Source organism: Equus caballus, chromosome 29, assembly GCF_041296265.1.
Source record: "Equus caballus isolate H_3958 breed thoroughbred chromosome 29, TB-T2T, whole genome shotgun sequence".
Lineage (NCBI taxonomy): Eukaryota > Metazoa > Chordata > Mammalia > Perissodactyla > Equidae > Equus > Equus caballus.
Window position 1 is genome coordinate 38,374,224 of NC_091712.1, and position 16,716 is coordinate 38,390,939.

Here is a 16,716-nt window from a genome sequence, read left to right on the forward strand (position 1 = left end):
TATGCACGGGGGTACTGGGATGTGATGTGAGATAAACTTCTTACTGTGGGTCATTGTCAATTAACTTTTAAAGCCACTGTTACAAACATTCAGGGCAGTGGACAATGTGCTCAGAGAACAATACAGTGCTGAAGGGTGACCAGGGGAACACCGTGCTGATCACTGATACAATTTAATCCCTTCCAGCGTGCTGCCAGTAACCAGAGGGGTGTCAAGGACACAAAAAGGCTGAGAACCATTGTTGCAGAGAGACGATGGCCTCCTCCCTAGCCAGCTGGAGTTGGTGGGTACCAAGGAAATTCCAATTGCTCTTCCTGCAGTTCCGGTAAATGTCGAAATAACCGATCTTATTTTGATCTGGGGCATATGGGCGGCTACCCAGGCAGACCTACCTCTATGTGGTCTCTCTAGCACAGTGGTTTCACAGTGGCCAATTTCTTGTCCAGTGGCTCAGGGCTCCAAAGATGTGTCTCCAGAGAGAGCGCCAGGCAGAAACCCAGCCACGGGAGTCACGGAGTGTCACTTCTGCTACAGAGGCTGGTCCATATTCAAAGAGAGGGAATTAGACTCCACCTCCTGTGGGAGGTGAGTCAAAGGACATGCCGATAATTTTAAAACTACCATCCCCTTTTGTATCTTCTGCTTATTTACTCTGATGTCTCGGCATCAATGTCTTTATTGATATGGTCTTCTGGCTTCCAACCTACCAGCTGACCCCTGGTTTCTGGCTTTCCTTCCTTTCCGGTTTGCTATTGTTCAGCCTGCCTGCCCCATCGCTGTTTTATTTATTTGCCTTTACCATCTCTCTCCGCCATTACAAGGGCTAATTTCTGATTCAAGTGTCTATGTGCAGGTACATGAATACATCTTGTGACATTTTCACCCCTCCAAGCTCTCAACAGGTGAACAGTTGAGAGGAGGAGAACTTCGGCAGCAATCCCACACACGGTTCAGGAATTATCCAGAAGCTCCTGACACCACAGATGTGGGCCCTGGGCCTGTGGCTTCTGACCAGGAGAAGTGCATAGGTGTCCATCTGCTGGTGTGCTCAGCAACCCGCGGGCATGTGCAGGCGCTCCCTACAAACTGACCCCCTTCCCAGGCCTAGAGGAGGTGGGCATCTCTCTATAGAATTGATTAACCGGTCTTTGCTTGAGGTGATGGAGAGATCCAGGGTCCAATTTATTTCACGCACCACAAGCTCTTATCATTTGCATCGTTGCTCTAAGCAGACTGAGAACTATTCACCTGGAGCACATTTAGTGCCAAGCAGGTAACTCACTGAGTTCAGCTCTCCTGTGGTTAGCGGACATCATACCTAGGTTTGCCTTCTGTAAATAAAATGTAAACTCTCCATTCAAATTAACAGCTTGTCGAGGTCTCACGGTGCTGTAACCAAGGTAGCAGCCGCGACTGCGGCATCCTCAGCAAGGAAGCGAAGATTCTGTTATTTTCCTGGAATTCATAAAAGGGCCACTTTACAACTGCAATCCCACCACGTGGAGAAATTCCATTGTATTTTAAACTTTAGGGCTGACTTGTGCAAACAGACATTAAAACTAATACCTGTGTGCCTGGTGGTTCAAAAGCGGAGTGTCCAAAGCCAGAATGTGTGCAAGTCTCTTGGGGAGTCACGCCAGAGACAGAAAATGAATATCGAAATGCAAAAACAAAAACATATCTATGTGGAATGCCATCACACATCTAAATGGAGAAAGGAGTCTTTACAACAACTGGTTCTCTTGATCGGACCGCCCAAGCCTGGAGCTGGTAATCCAAGACAGGTTTTCAATGGTCCATTGTGGACAGATGGGGGTGGGTGGAGATTGTGCAAATGTTGTACTAGTCTGTCCCCGGCCCCGGGCTGTTTTGGTTTCCTACAGGGATGGTAGACTGAAAAGTGCCTTATTCATTGGTGAACAAAGCCAAGTTTGTGAGCAGGAGATGATTCTTGAAAAGCTGGAGAGGAGGTCAGAAGCTACCAGAATTAAACTCACTAGAGATCCGTGCAAAGGGGTCATTCAACTCTCCACCCCCCCTCCCAAGCTCTCCTCACTCCCAGCAAATGTGTGAGCATCCATGGGACTTGGGCGAAGGCTGGCTGGGTGTGAGTGTTGGGGAGAAAGAACCCAAAGGCCACAGGGAGCCATGGTGTGAAAATCAGCCACAAAACCTCACTGGAGAGAGAAGGACATTAAATACCATTGCATTAAACATTTTTATTTTCCAGAAAAAATTAAAGGCTTCTGCCCCAAAAAAGCTACTTAATTTCTCAATACTAGAGAACAAGAGTTCTCTCCTTTCTTCAGCTCTCTCATCTGAAATCACAGAGGACTTTCCAACTGTGGGCTCGGTGAGATTTTTTGAACCCATTCTGTCCAAAGCAGGACCAGTTTTTCAGGTTGGAACCCACAGTCTAGTGGGGTCCAGTATGGGATGGTGGTCCTAACTGGTGGGAATCCCAAGCAGCCTGTGCGTACAGATCTGGGGCTTGCTTCCTGAGGCATCTGCATCGTGCACATTACATTTGTCCAGTTCAGATGACTGGGCTTCTGCCTGGTCCGCTGCTTTCTCTATGGTCCTCCTGTTGCAATGGGTGCATCTCAGCCCATTCGGATGGAGCCCTGCAAACACTTGGTGTTCCTGTCAGTAGGCTCTCCCAAGGAGTGATACCCTTTCTAGCTAGTGACTGAGGACTCTTTCACACCAGTTCCCAAAACTTGCCTTGGTCTGGATTCTCTCGACGCTGAGCTTCACAGAACAGATAGGATCCCCTTAGAACATTGAACTCTGGTCTCCCGGCCACCCCTACCCTTTGGAACCAGATCTAGTGCTGGATTCTTCTGGCACGAATCCAGCCTGCAAATGCTGGTTTCTTCCCTTCTCCAGTGAACAAACAAGGATAATAAAAGATAATTGCACATGGGAATTTTGATTCTTTTTTGCCACTCTACCAGCCAGAGAACGCCTCCTCTCCGGAGAGATATAATTTAAAGGGAAAATTCTAACCCCACTGCCGCTGTTTGAATGGACACCCACAGACCCAGCTGCGTTGTTTTGGGGGCTCTATATTAAAGTCTTTGTTCCATCCTAATAAGTTAATAGAAATGACCATAAAGAGCATGTATCGTTGGTGCCCCGTGGGTGGGATGCAGCAGCTGTGTATGAACACCGGCTCCTATCTCATCTCCTTCCGTGCTTTCTTCTCGGTCCCTGGTGAGGTCCGTGAGTCTGGGGTACTTGTCAAGAGGTGGGGGTATTCTCAAAGCTCCCAAGGAAAATGTAGGGAGGGTTTCTCTTCCTGGGCTGGTCCCATGCTCCCAGCTGGGGAGAAGCTCATCAGACTAGAAATAGCATCTCTTGGATTTCTCGAATGCTTTTCTTTCAGAGAGCATCTATTCCACATCATTAAAGGCCGGGCTGCCAGTTATTCTTCATGAGTTGGAAGTGAGGCTTCAACTGTTCTCTAGACACTCCTCTCATCATCTTCTTTTTTGTGACATTATTCATTACGCACTCCTGCTTACACCAATTCTGAAGACTCTCTGCAGCTGTGCCAGAAATTGTGGCTTTTCCAACAGCCTTCTCCCACGGTGGAGGGCCATGGCTCCCTCCACTGGGTTTTATTTTCCATCTGCTTCTATCCTCTTTCCGACTTTAAGCAGCAGATTACCAGATCCAGCCCCTTTGCCATTTTGCGGTTCTCCTTTCTGTTGTAGGTCACTCATCTTGGTCCTTCTCTACTATAATTTCTATGGGGTTTGGGGAGGAAGTGGAGAAGGGAGGCAAAGTCTTGTGCTCAGCCCGCCATCTTGAACTGGAACAAAGAAAGGAATTTCCAAAAATAAATGTTTCTGGGCCCCAATCCCACACCTACTGAATCTGAATCGCCAGGTGTGCTGCCCAGAAAAGACAAGTTCTTTGTTTTTTTTTCAAATCCCTCTTGGTGACTCTGAAGCAAGCCCTCCCTTGAAAGGTGATTGGACCCCAGAGCCATTGGATTAAGTCCCAGCTCCCTGGCAGCCCCAAGTCTGCTCTTTTCCTGCTCTCTCAGCCACCTAAGCAATTTCTATTTCCTTTTCACTCACCATGATATTTCATTCTTTTGCACCTTTGCACATCCTGATTGAATTGCCTCTATTTTGTACTTCATCTTCTTCACTTAATAAATTCTATTCATTCTTCATTCGATCTTTGATGGAAAGCCTTTCTCAGTTCTTCTAATTAAAGATAAGAAATTGAATATTTCTTAAAATGGGAATGTAAGAATGCGCACATTAATTTTCTATATTTGCCATTTCAACCTCAAAACCCTCTACGTCATCTCTAATTTTCATCTATGCCTTTAAATCTAGCAACTCCGTAGCTCAGCAAAGAGCTGCCATTCTGTTTCCTGTGACATCAGCCCAGCTGCGTCTTAAAAGACAATTAACCTAAAGAAAAGTTTGCGTGTGGGGAAAATGTGCCCCCATCCACTGCGTTGACTGCGTGGAGCTGAATCCACCAGGATTAGAAATGCAATCCTTTGGATTTCAAATGTGATAAGAAAGACAGAAATAGATTCAGATGTCAGCGAAGACAAAGCCATGTTTGTTCAGATGTATGTTTCAGTTGCGTCTCCCGGGAAAAGCTTACTTTCTGCAGCAAAATAGGAAAGGCCTCCATGAGGGCTCAGGTGAGTGAGCCTGTATGCTAATTTACTAATTAGTTTCAGGCACTTAAATTTGAGTCACCCTGAATGCAAACCTTGATGCTTCCCATTGTGCCAGACGCTTTCACAAATCAAACCTTGCAGACAGGAATCATTTTCCTCCTGGGGATGAATTTTATAAGCTGTTATATTACCTTATACATTGCAACTAACGTCTTGGGTTCTGCAGACTGTAACTCAAAACTTTTTTTTGCCGTGGTAGGACTTGGACAGCCAATCAATTCAATTCAAACATTAGGTGAATACTTAACTCTGTTTCCAGCTGGCATCTGTGGTCCCAGAGGCCAGGATTGTGTTATCCATTGTTCTAAATGCAGCTCCACCTACAGTGCCAGGTAGATAGTGGGCAACCAAGAAATATTTGTTAAATCACTGATGAATCATAGATGAACCAACGGGGGGAGCTGGTTGAATAATATGCTGTCAGGGTTTCTGTCCATGAGGAACTCACAATCTAGAGCAAGGATTGCACACTTAGGCGGTCTATGGGGCCTGGAAGGTAGAAATGAAATGGATTGAATGTAAGAAAAATCAAGTGGCAGAAATATATTCAATCCTAGTCTGTTTTTCCAGATGTGTTGTTGTAAGGTCATAATAGAAATATATGCCATAGTAGAGATCATATTATCAATATGAACTTGAAAAATAAACATTTTAATATCTAATGCATCACACTTTTCAATTTATTTTCATGTATTTTTATTTAGTAATTCATTATGCTTTGGGTTAGGATGCATAAACCTGACAGTTCTCTCGGTTTTTTTGGTCCTAAGATGACAGTGTCAAGTCTTGAGTTCTGTGTTCACTCTTAAATCCTTTAACAGGCAGTGACATTTAGTTTTATTTGGTTTCATAATGGAAAACAGCTGTTCGCAAATGTAGGGATGCTAAACGAGGATAGATTCTGGCACAGTGGTTTTTTTAGTTCAAGTAACTAATCTCGAGGTTTTCGTAATATCCTGCTTTTCTAACATCATTATATTTACTTTTCTTTGTCGTATCGTCCAATAACTTCCATTGGTAGCTTTTATTCAAATTATGATTATTAAAGCAGAGCATGAATTGACAATATTAGTTCATAAAGTTTGTCATCTGAGAAATTTTCTGTCATTTAGTCTTCAAATCTATAATTTTGGAAATGTTTCACTTTCATTTCAAGAAATGGAAACAGGGATGTTTCGCTTCTTATGAAATTACATGTGAACGACATTTTTTTCTTTAAAGATTGGCACCTGTGCTAACACCTGTTGCCAATCTTCTTTTTTCTTCTTCTTCTCCCCAAAGCCCTCCATTCATAGTTGTATATTCTAGTTGTAAGTCCTTCTGGTTGTGCCATGTGGGACGCCATCACAGCGTGGCCTGATGAACAGCGCTAAGTCCACACCCAGGATCCCAACCCGTGAAACCCTGGGCACCCGAAGCAGAACGCGTGAACTTAACCACTCGGCCATGGGGCTGGCCCCCATGTTAACAACTTTGTAGAGAGTTCAAAGTTCTTAGGATGGGTTAACATCAACCTGAAAGGCTAAATCTGTATTCTCTCTTTGCTCGTGGGATGTCGTGATATTTTGCTTTGGATTGTATTAATATGTCTATTTTTCCAAAAATTAATAAAAATCTCTTTGTCACCATCACAAAACCAACTGCCCTGACCTGCACATTATGGCACCCTGCCACACTTTGAGGCCAAGAAACACGAGCTATGACTTTGGGCTTTGGAGCAGACAGTGGTCATGGTGCTATGTGTTTATTTTTCAAAGATTGGCACCTGGGCTAACAACTGTTGCCAATCTTCCTTTTTTTTTTCCCTGCTTTATCTCCCCAACCGCCTCCCCCCTCCCCTCCCCGTGTACATAGTTGTATATCTTAGCTGCAGGTCCTTCTGGTTGTGGGATGTGGGACGCCGCCTCAACGTGGTCTGACGAGCGGTGCCATGTCTGCGCGCAGGATCCAAACCCTGGGCCGCCACAGCAGAGCACACGAACTTAACCACTCAGCCACTCAGCCAGCCCCTGTGCTACGTTTTTTAAAGTTTTAGTAGAAACTTCTTCTTGGGTGAACGAGTTAACGAATAACTACATACAGGGCCCTTGCAAACTGTTACCCTCTTGATTTAAGTACTGTGGCAAGCCCGACATTGACCATGACCATTCCAGAAGCTGTCTCCATACTCCAGCTTACTAGTTTGGACCCGTTCACATCAAAATTTTCAAAACTTCTTGATACAACACAACACGTCATGTCCTGCTGTGTGCAGCTATCATAGGCACTATGTCCAAGGGTTTTTATCAAACTTTAATCATATCAAAATGCCAACCGAAAGCATGAAGAAATACAGCTAACTGGGAGATATTATCTGTGTTCTCATCAACTCTAATAGAAAATATCATAAACAATTTATCTACCTTCAAGTAACTTGTGCTGCAAGTTCTCAGCCTTATCGGCAGCGTTCTGACAGAACTGTTTCTCGTTAGACATGTTTACAAACGCCTGTTGCTGTCCTGCTCTCGAGAGATGCTGTTGTAAACCCACCATCTGAAAAGGCTTTGATGTCCGGACAAATTTTTCTCGCTTAATGTATAACTGTGTCTCATAGCAGCATTACTTATTTTACTCACATTTTAAAGATTTTATTTTTTTCCTTTTTCTCCCCAAAGTCCCCCTGGTACAGAGTTGTGTATTTTTAGTTGTGGGTACTTCTAGTTGTGGCATGTGGGACACCGCCTCAGCATGGCTTGATGAGCGGTGCCATGTCCGTGCCCAGGATTCGAACCGATGAAACCCTGGGCTGCTGCAGTGGAGCTCGCAAACTTAACCACTTAGCCAGGGCCGGCCCCTCACATTTTAAATAAAGAAGTGGAAATTTTATTTTATTTTTATTTCCTTAGGGTTTTTTTTGTTGTTGTTATATCACATTTTATTCAAGTAAAACTTACCCTGCCTCGTGGAAACCACAATAAAGGCTGGGGCTCACATCTTCCTCTTGCTCCCTCTGCATCCTGATGGATCCTCGTGCCTCTCCATATGGCCTTTCGTGGCGTGGCATTCAATGCCCCTGCGTGCCCCCTTCTCTTGGGATCTGTGAGTATAACAAGCCATGTTTTAATATCAGTCGTCTCCTGATCTGTTGGCCTCACCATCCCTGAATAATAATAAGACCTATATTTTAAAACAATTTGGGACTAGAAATAACATGAAAAGTGATACCAATTCCTACATTAACAACCAAATGTACATCCAACTCTTAAATTGCTATAGTTTCATTTTTATAAATATATTTTGTAAGATTTTTAAAAATTTCCTAACATGTACATTTTAAAATTTCATCTTGACTTAATTTTGAATGAATATTTTGATATTGATTAATTATAGGTTGTACTTCAGAAGAAAAATAACCTTTTGGAAAATATAAGAAACAAATGTTAACTTGTAAAATTTTTTACATTTACTTTAATTTATGTTTTTAATGAACATATATTTAAATTGTGTGTATCTTAAGTCAAAAAAAAAATATATTTTTTATCCTTTGGATCATTGCTGTCAATAACACAAACTATGTGAACAGTGATTATAACAACATAAATAATGATTTCATTAAAATAAAGCCAACAACACAGGTTTAATAGAATAAAATTTATGAGTTGCTTATGTTTTCATTTTATTACTCATCCAAGCATCATTGGTCCATCCACTGCACACCCACTATAAAAATAATTAGGGCACCAGCCTGGTGGCACGGCAGTTAAGTGGGCACGTTTCGCTTCGGCAACCCGGGGTTTGCCGGTTCGGATCCCGGGTCTGGACATGGCACTGCTTGGCAAGCCATGCTGTGGCAGGTGTCCCACGTATAAAGTAGAGGAAGACGGGCACGGATGTTAGCTCAGGGCCAGTCTTCCTCAGCAAAAAGAGGAGGATTGACACCAGTTAGCTCAGGGCTAATCTTCCTCAAAAAAAATAAAATAATAATTAAATTCAGTTGTTGTTATTTTGATGACTTTCCCTCAAAGAGAAACCATAGTTTTACCCTTATTTTTTAATTTTGTCATGATGATGATATATTTGTTAAAGTAGGAATATAGAACATACATTCTTTAACAGTTTCCTCCATTTATGACTTTTAACTATTTAGGTATATGGCCCATGGGCCTGCCTTGGCCCTCCTACCCTAGCCCCACAATTGTAGGAGCAGGCTGGCAGACATACTAACTTTCTTTCTCAAAATGACAAGCCTCCTTCAGCCATTTCCTCTCATAGGAAGGCTCTTTCTCTGAGGTCTTTGCATAGTGAGCTCTCGGTCACCCATCTTAGCTTCAATGTCACCTCCGTAGGACACTTCTTTGGATCCAGGCTCCCTATGATGACCCTGTTTTATTTTCCTTATATCTTGCATCACTACAGATATTTTCTAATCTATAGCTTTGTTTACTTTCTGTCTTCTCTTTCCAGAAGGTAGACCCTAGAAGAATTGAAGCGGAATCTTTGCTCTTGCGCCTGGGTCGGTATCTTTCTGAACGCTCTCTAGCGTGCAGGCAAGGTGGAGACGTGGCCGTGAGACTAGTCCTGCTTGTCTGCTTCAGGGAACAGAAACAGAAATGTTTGGGGCAGCCTTGTCTACAATAGCTAAAAACATAAAGGTGACAGAAGTCTACAGCCCCAGGAAAATGGAGACGTAAATGATGGCATATTCATAAAGTACCGTAAATACTATACATCAGTTAAAGCAAATTACCTTGAGCTCCCTAAATCCACATGGACAAATTCCCCAAAGGTGAGCATGAAAAGCAAGTTATAGAAAGATATCTATAGGACAGTGGTGTTCATAAAAAACCAAAAAGAAAAGATGCGAAACAATACATAATTTATGGATGCATACATCTGCAAGTAAATTTAATTTTAAAAAACTGCTGGGGTGATTAACATCAATTACATGAAAGTGGTTATTTCTCTAAAGAGAGAGGTACAAGAGTTGGGGAAGGAAAGAAAAGAGATTTACCTCTATCTCCATGCTTTGTTTAGAGGTTATGTTCAACACAGCTCATTCTCCATGCTGTTCTGTGTCCTTGAAAGCTTTTGTAATAAAAAGAGATGATAATTTTACAGTGGCTTTGGAGAAGCTGTCAATAGAGCTTCAGGACCATTTTTGTGAAACTTCTGGGCTTTCCACATTTTGTGGCCACTATGTCTTAACTTGCTTCTACCTCTTCCACAGTAATTAAGAATACAAAGAAAACTTGAGAGCAATCTGGGTCCTCTTAGCACTTTAATCAAGAAATGTTGCCCCTGCCATCTTGGATGCTATTGAATCGACTTAAATTCTTTCCTTCTCAGAAAAGTTCTAAATCCTGGTCTTATCCTGGTGCCCCACGCTCATCCATGAATTCATTTGCTTGTTTATTCAATGAATATTTGTTGAACACACTGAAAAAGTGGGACATGGGTAGAGTTTTATTCTAGAACAAACTTTTATGCCGTGACTCAGCCTCTCCTCCTGCCTTCAGGTCTACAATTAAAATATTACTTTTGTCGTGTTTATGGCAGGTTTATTTCAAATAACTCCAAGAATTTCACGGTTAGACTATCTTTCATTTTTTACATTCTCACCCATTTCATGATGTGTGATTTAAGCTCCTCTAAGTGCCCCACACGTCACTAACAGAGTGTTTAACCAGAAAGCCTGAGGGCTGGTGCAGAGTTCCCAAGAATGCACTGGCGAGGAGGGGCTGGCTGACGCTTGCCATTCCTGCTCAAAAGCCAGAGCTCGGGCTGTACTGACTTCCAGAGAATCTCACAGATTTGTTATGATTTATAACAGTTCGAGTTTCTCGAGGACCCAGATTATGTCAACCCTTGTCCACACATCTGTCATTTGTCCACGCCATTTTCCAGCTTTTCGCTGAACAATGACTCTCTGTTTCATATTGGCAGGTCTTTGGTATCATCCCACTAACTTCAGACATTCGAATTATTGGATGTCATTCTTCCCCTATCTGTTTTTCAGTGTATTGAGCTTTCAACTAGCTACTAGTACATACCTTGGACGCATCTTTAGTCTTTAAAGCTATGTAGACAAGGGAGCTGGCCCGGTGGCATAGTGGTTAAGTTTGCCAGCTCTGCTTCAGCAGCCCGGTTTCCCCAGCACAGACCTACACCACTCGTCAGCCATGCTGTGGCAGGGACCCACATGCAAAATAGAGGAAGATGATTGGCAACAGATGTTAGCTCAGGGTGAATCTTCCTCAAAATAAATAAATAAATAAAATGTAGAAAAGGAAATAAAAGGAACACTTATTTTTTAAAAAATCGTTCAGATTCCAGTTATTCCCCAAATTCTTAGCTAAATTCTCCCACCCACCCAACAAAAGAAACACCACAGGCTAAGCCCTAAAAACCTTTTTAAAGAGACTTTACGTTACCTCCCCACAGCTTAGTAAGATATCTGAGTACCAATTAGATGGAACCCGTGAAATAACAGTTTTACAAGGGGCGAGCGATGATTCAAGTCAAAGACTTACTTTTCGTTCACGTGTGAAAGAAATCAAACTTCTCAGGATTAAATTGGCTGGAGGGAAATGTCATGCCGGCATGTGCAAAATGACGAGGGACAGCTGGCTAGAAAGGCGTAAACCAGAAACCAGCCTCACCTCCCGGCTGTGGAAATTGCCACCAGAATGCTTATAAATAGCTCGTTCTGTTTGCCAGTTCTGTTGGGAGCAGCAGTGGGTCTCTCAGTGAAAGCCACCACTGTGTACGGCTCGGAGGCAGACTCAATGGTTTCCTTATAGAAGGCCGAGAAACGGAGGTCTCATGGCCAGCACGCGCTGTGACTGGGTCAGTTTGCATGGGGAGAGGGGGCCCTTGAGAGCCCAGGGCAGAGGGCTCAAGCGGTGTCACGGCTCAGTGTGCAAATTGTATAGGCTTCAGTTATCCGGAAGAGGTAACTAAAGGTAACACAGAGCTCCTTCAAACCAGACTCTGAGACAAGCCTGTGAGCCAGCCCGAGATTTCTTTAGATCCCAGAGCTCTTCGTTTCCTACGTTCAGAGATTCTGGATAGGCAATCCCAACTGGATGCTCATAGTGTATTCCAAATTACATTTCTAAACGTGACTTCTGAGTTCAACTAAATCCCATAACCGCTCTTCTAAACCCTAGGAAACCTTTATTTTTAGGTGAGAAATACAGAGTCCCCCCAAATTTCCCACCTGTCAGACTTGGTTCTCTTTGGTGAAGGAGGCTGTGGCTCACCCAGCGTTCATTTCCCTATAACCCCCAGCAAAATGCATTTATAGTAAGTGCTCAATAAATGCTTGCTAAATAAATGAACGGCCTTTTCACTTTTCTGCCTGGGACCCAGAACATCAGAAATGTTCTGGAAGAGGGCAGCCCCCAGGTGGGCTGTGGAAGGAGCTTCTGTCTTCAGTGCATTGGTTGGCTCAGTTTATCACGACATTGACTTCAGGGAAGGAGAAGAATAAACCTCAGGAAAGAGGAGTTAGTGGGAGGCAGAGAATGTCATCATTCTGTGCAACTCATTGATTAAAATGCAACACCGGCAAGTCAAACACAAATAATACTTAACCTAGGACTGATCAGAGTGGGAAATATCCCCTATGACACTTGAAGTCCCCAGGAAGCATGAGCTCTTTTGTTATAGTTAAGACAACTATAGAACAAAGCAGAGGAGTCTAACTTTCCGTACACTTTTGGGGGCTGGTTAGGGAGCCCAGCTCTTTCTGTGAACAGTTCTTTCCGTGAGTCTGCAGTCATTCCATTTCGTAATGTTGGTCCCTCATTGGCTGTGTGAAAGGATGAAGGAATAGAAGGAAGTGAGGTCATGTGTTTCTGTGGTTGCAATTTATCCTTCCTCCAACTTCTTGTTAAAGATTCAGAGGGGAGACCCAGGGCCTGGTGCGACAGCTTGGACCTCTTTTCTGTGCTTTTGGCCTCGTCCTTTCTCTCACACATTCTTTTCATCCGGGTTTTGGCAACTGCTGAGCAAAAGCAGCTGTTTGCTTAGCTGACTTAACTTCCTTCGGGCTGTTGACATCTGTGCTGTTTGCCATTGCTCTGGGGCAAAACGCTTGTTTGGTTAACTCAGTTTGATAACACACCATCCACGGAGGTACCAATGCTACTGGATTTATGGCCTGGTCGGTAGCTTCTGATGAAGAGCATGGCTCCTGGATAGACAATGTAATGACCGTGTCCGAAGTCCGGCGACAAGGGAAAAGGCAATTTTAGATGAGATTTTTATTGGTAAGATCCAAACTACAGGTTGTCTCTTTAAGGATTAGGATTCACTCCACAGGAGTGCTTTTAAGTGATGTTATTCAAGGAAAAAACCCATTTACATTCGGATTTGGCCCAATTATATTTTCGCTCAGTTTATCTTCTTAGGTTTTAAATACTTTTCTATTCAAAAAAAAAAAAACTTTAAAATGTAGTTTTATGATGAGTCAAGGACTGCTGCTGTGCCTTAAGCTAGAATAAAACACACAGAATACATTTAAATGAATTACAAAGTGTATTATACTCTGAAAATCAGCATTCGAATGCACATTAATTTTTGCGGCTCTTAACTGCTTCTGGTTGCTGAGGAACCACCTCCAGTTCTATAATTGAAATAGCTCTTCAGATGCAATTTAGTTGTTGATTGGTTTTTAAGCATTTTTAAAAGCTAACGGCTTAGATAGAAAAAGGTGGTCTATCCTTGAGTTTTAAAAGGAGCACAGATGTCATCATGCCCTGGACTTATTAGGCCACTGGAACCAGGTTTATTTCCTCCAAGAAGGGGCGCTCCCCCCCAAAAGGCTGACCTACCGTTGACTGGTCAGGAGCCACAGAGCTGGCTCGACATCCAATACAAGGTCCCAGTTATGAAGTTGTCATGCTTTGAATGAATGAACCAGGTTTCTCATGAACTCCAGTCCCTAGTCCACACATTCCCCACTTTCTTCTCTTGCCTTTTGTTACCCCTGGCTTTTTGTCAGGTTTAAGAAGTGACAACTAGGAAAAGAAGAGACAAAACGAAAAAGGGAGCCCATTTTGATAGTCATCAGCAAGTGAATATCCACAGGTGTGACCATGATGAGATTTCAACAAAAGGCCCAAATCTGGCATCGGAATGCTCTGTGGGTTTTATTTTTCAGTTGTGCCAGGCAGCAAAAGGGTATTGCAAGGTGGCTGTGTCCCCATAGCAACATTCAATAACTTCAAGATAAAAATAATAATAATTATCTAGAGATTCTCAACTGTGTGCCTGCCTCCTGGATATTAATAAGGTTATTTTGAACTCAGTGATGATGGGAGTAGCAGTATGTATTGGAGAAAACATGGAGATCTAATCCATTCCATTCCTGAATTTCTCACTGAGGGGTAATGGTCAAGCCACCTAATTCTTGGTTTCTTAACTTTCTTCTAGACAAATAGTATTACTGAGTTATTGTTGGAATGTTATAAAGTTGACATGTCAAGTAATAATGCTTGAAAACCACAAATCGCTATGTGAATGCCAAGTAAAATTACTATTAGGGAATTCTGAAGATTAAGATTTGAGAAAGGACCCTCGTGAGCTCGCCAGAAGGGAAACCTCAAAAGCTCGTTGGAATCCTTTGATGTATTGTATCAAATTAGACAGTTTGTAAGCAGGAAAAGATCCAAAGACAAGTTAATTGTGCTCTAGGAATCCTGTCTCTCTAGGATTCCAGCCAAAGTTTGAGAAGGTAAATTTTAAGGTATGGAAAAATCTACTCTTTGTACTTTCTTCTTACCTATGTCTTGTCAGGAGAAACATGGACGTAGGTGGAAAACCAGCTTGGCTGATAATAACAAAGTAATAATTAACAACACCTAAGTACCCTTTATTGTTTGTTAAACCATGTCCCTGGCAATTAACTACATACTTTATGTTCATTTTAATCTTCACAAAACCCTATGACGTAGATACTATAAATATCTCCTTTTATAAGTGAGGATACTGCTCAAGAGTTTAAGCAATACAGTGTGATATAATCTCATACAAGGTGATAACGGCACGTATATGTTCTAAAATGACTTTTCTAACTTAAAGGATGTTAGGTTTAACTGTATGGATTGCTTAGAATTCATTACAAGATAGATCTCACTATGTTTTGCACTGTGGGGACCTGGAAATGGCCACCCCAAGATATGTCTCTTTGGCATCAAGATTATTTGAGGCTGATTGCTTTTGATAAACTGGGACAGGGAAGGAGGCTCTGAGGAATGGAACTTGCCCTTTGTTAGGACACATTTACATTTGTAAGGTAAATCTCTATCTGTAAAAGGTGCCTCCCTCTCTGTACCAGGAAGAAGAAAGGCGATGACCTTCTTTCTAGAAACTCTTAATCCATGCCAAAGGCAAGGACTTAAATCTGCATTTTATTGTGCTTGTCTGGTAACCTCCTGTAACTGACTTCCCTCCCCCTCCCAGCGTTGGCATTTCTTTAAGGATTAAGCATCTTTCCTTAGGTTAGGAACTGATTACTGCGTTCACCTGTGACCGCCCAGCTCCAGACAATAGACTTGCCTCTTGCTACGCCCACCGAGATAGCAGACCACTACCTGCTGGTCCATCAAGCGCTGTGCCCACAGGGCAATCTTGTGACTATTGTGGGAGGGACATTTCAATCACATGTGAAACACCCTGTTTGGGGGTATATAACCACGATGTGCACCCCACTTCTTCAGTGCCCTTTCTTCCTTCGGGAAGAAAGGCCCCGGGCCATGGTTCCTCATAAAGCTTTGTTTAATTTTCTCTTGCTATTCTGTCTCATGTGAATTTAATTCGTTCTCCGGCCAGAGGAACCCCCATTTGGGAAGAGGAAATGTCTTCCTCCCCTGCAGCACACACAAGCAATAGTCTCTGCTAAAAGCCATGGGTGGTTAAGAAAATTCATGGAAGGGTGAAGAAGAAGAGGGAGAAGAGATTTCAGGTTACAGATCTTTCTTTTTCCTGTGTGTGGTAGGTGCTACAATGTCTGGTTTATTTGTCTTATGAAAAGCAAGTTACACAAAGAAGAATGTGTCCTAAATCCATTAAGGAAAAAGAAAACTCACCACCAGTCAAAGACTTCACAAAGAGATGAGGAAATGGATCACATTCAAGGGTGGCAATTACTTAATTCTCTTAAGTAGATCATTATTTAAATTATGCTCCCCAAATGTGAGTAACATATGCGGAGACACCAAGAGCCCCTCCTTCATAAAAGTCTCAATGGAAGTTTAAAAAACAGAGCACCCTACAGTCTATTTTCTTGGAAAATACATTGCTGGCACTTGAAGAAGGAATTTTAAACAACTCTCCCAGTATCTACATTTGAGCTCCCCTCTTCAGCTGGAAATCTCCCAGCCAGATTGCTTTCTCTCTCCTGGTTATGCAGAGTCGGCAAGCTTAAAAAGCAAACCAACAAAAAACAGAGACCAAAGGGTAGTGTGCAGAACGGGAGGAGATGAGAAGGCTGTGGGGTCTTTACAAAATGATCTTTCCATTTGTGATGGGAAACCAAAAACCCTTGATAGACAAATGCCGATATTTTCACAATGCAGGGTAATGCACCCGGGAAGTGATTGAAAAGAACTGTGAAAGTGATTTCTCTGAACTGTTGTCCCTGACGCGGAACATAGGTACCTTCCTTTTTGTGGTACTCTATGTATTGTCTGCAGCCAACAAGAAATTCGACTGAATGGGACCCTTGAATCCTGCAGAACCTCAGAAGCTGCTGTTCCTGGCCCCAGCCCTCCACGGAGCCAGACGAGGCCAGGGAGACGTCCCAGAGCCGGGCGGGCAGAGGGGAGTCAGAGGCAAAAGTGACCATCCCAACCAAGGGAGATGACAGGGAAGATGCCAAAACACTGCAGTCAGGACTTGAGTTCAGAGAATCCTGGCAAGTCTATTTTTCATGCATGATAGGGCATTCATGGTTTTAAATAACACAGTCTGAAAGGTTTAAAAGCTCAATGTGTAGCTGTGCTAAAATAGATCTGTGC

At 42.9% G+C, this 16,716-nt stretch overlaps 1 long non-coding RNA gene across 2 annotated transcripts in view; it reads right to left on the reverse strand.

The window, feature by feature from the left end:
• The window catches only part of LOC102148726 (uncharacterized), a 43,396-nt gene extending 30,205 nt beyond the window's left edge, over window positions 1-13,191 (reverse strand). For both annotated transcript variants that reach the window (XR_011433870.1, XR_011433871.1), the window contains exons 1-4: window positions 11,224-13,191; window positions 10,744-10,875; window positions 9,705-9,778; window positions 7,648-7,790 (exon numbers count right to left, since the gene is read on the reverse strand). This is a non-coding gene — a long non-coding RNA (uncharacterized lncRNA). The remainder of the gene's footprint in view (window positions 1-7,647; window positions 7,791-9,704; window positions 9,779-10,743; window positions 10,876-11,223) is intronic.
• Window positions 13,192-16,716: the final 3,525 nt, after the last annotated feature.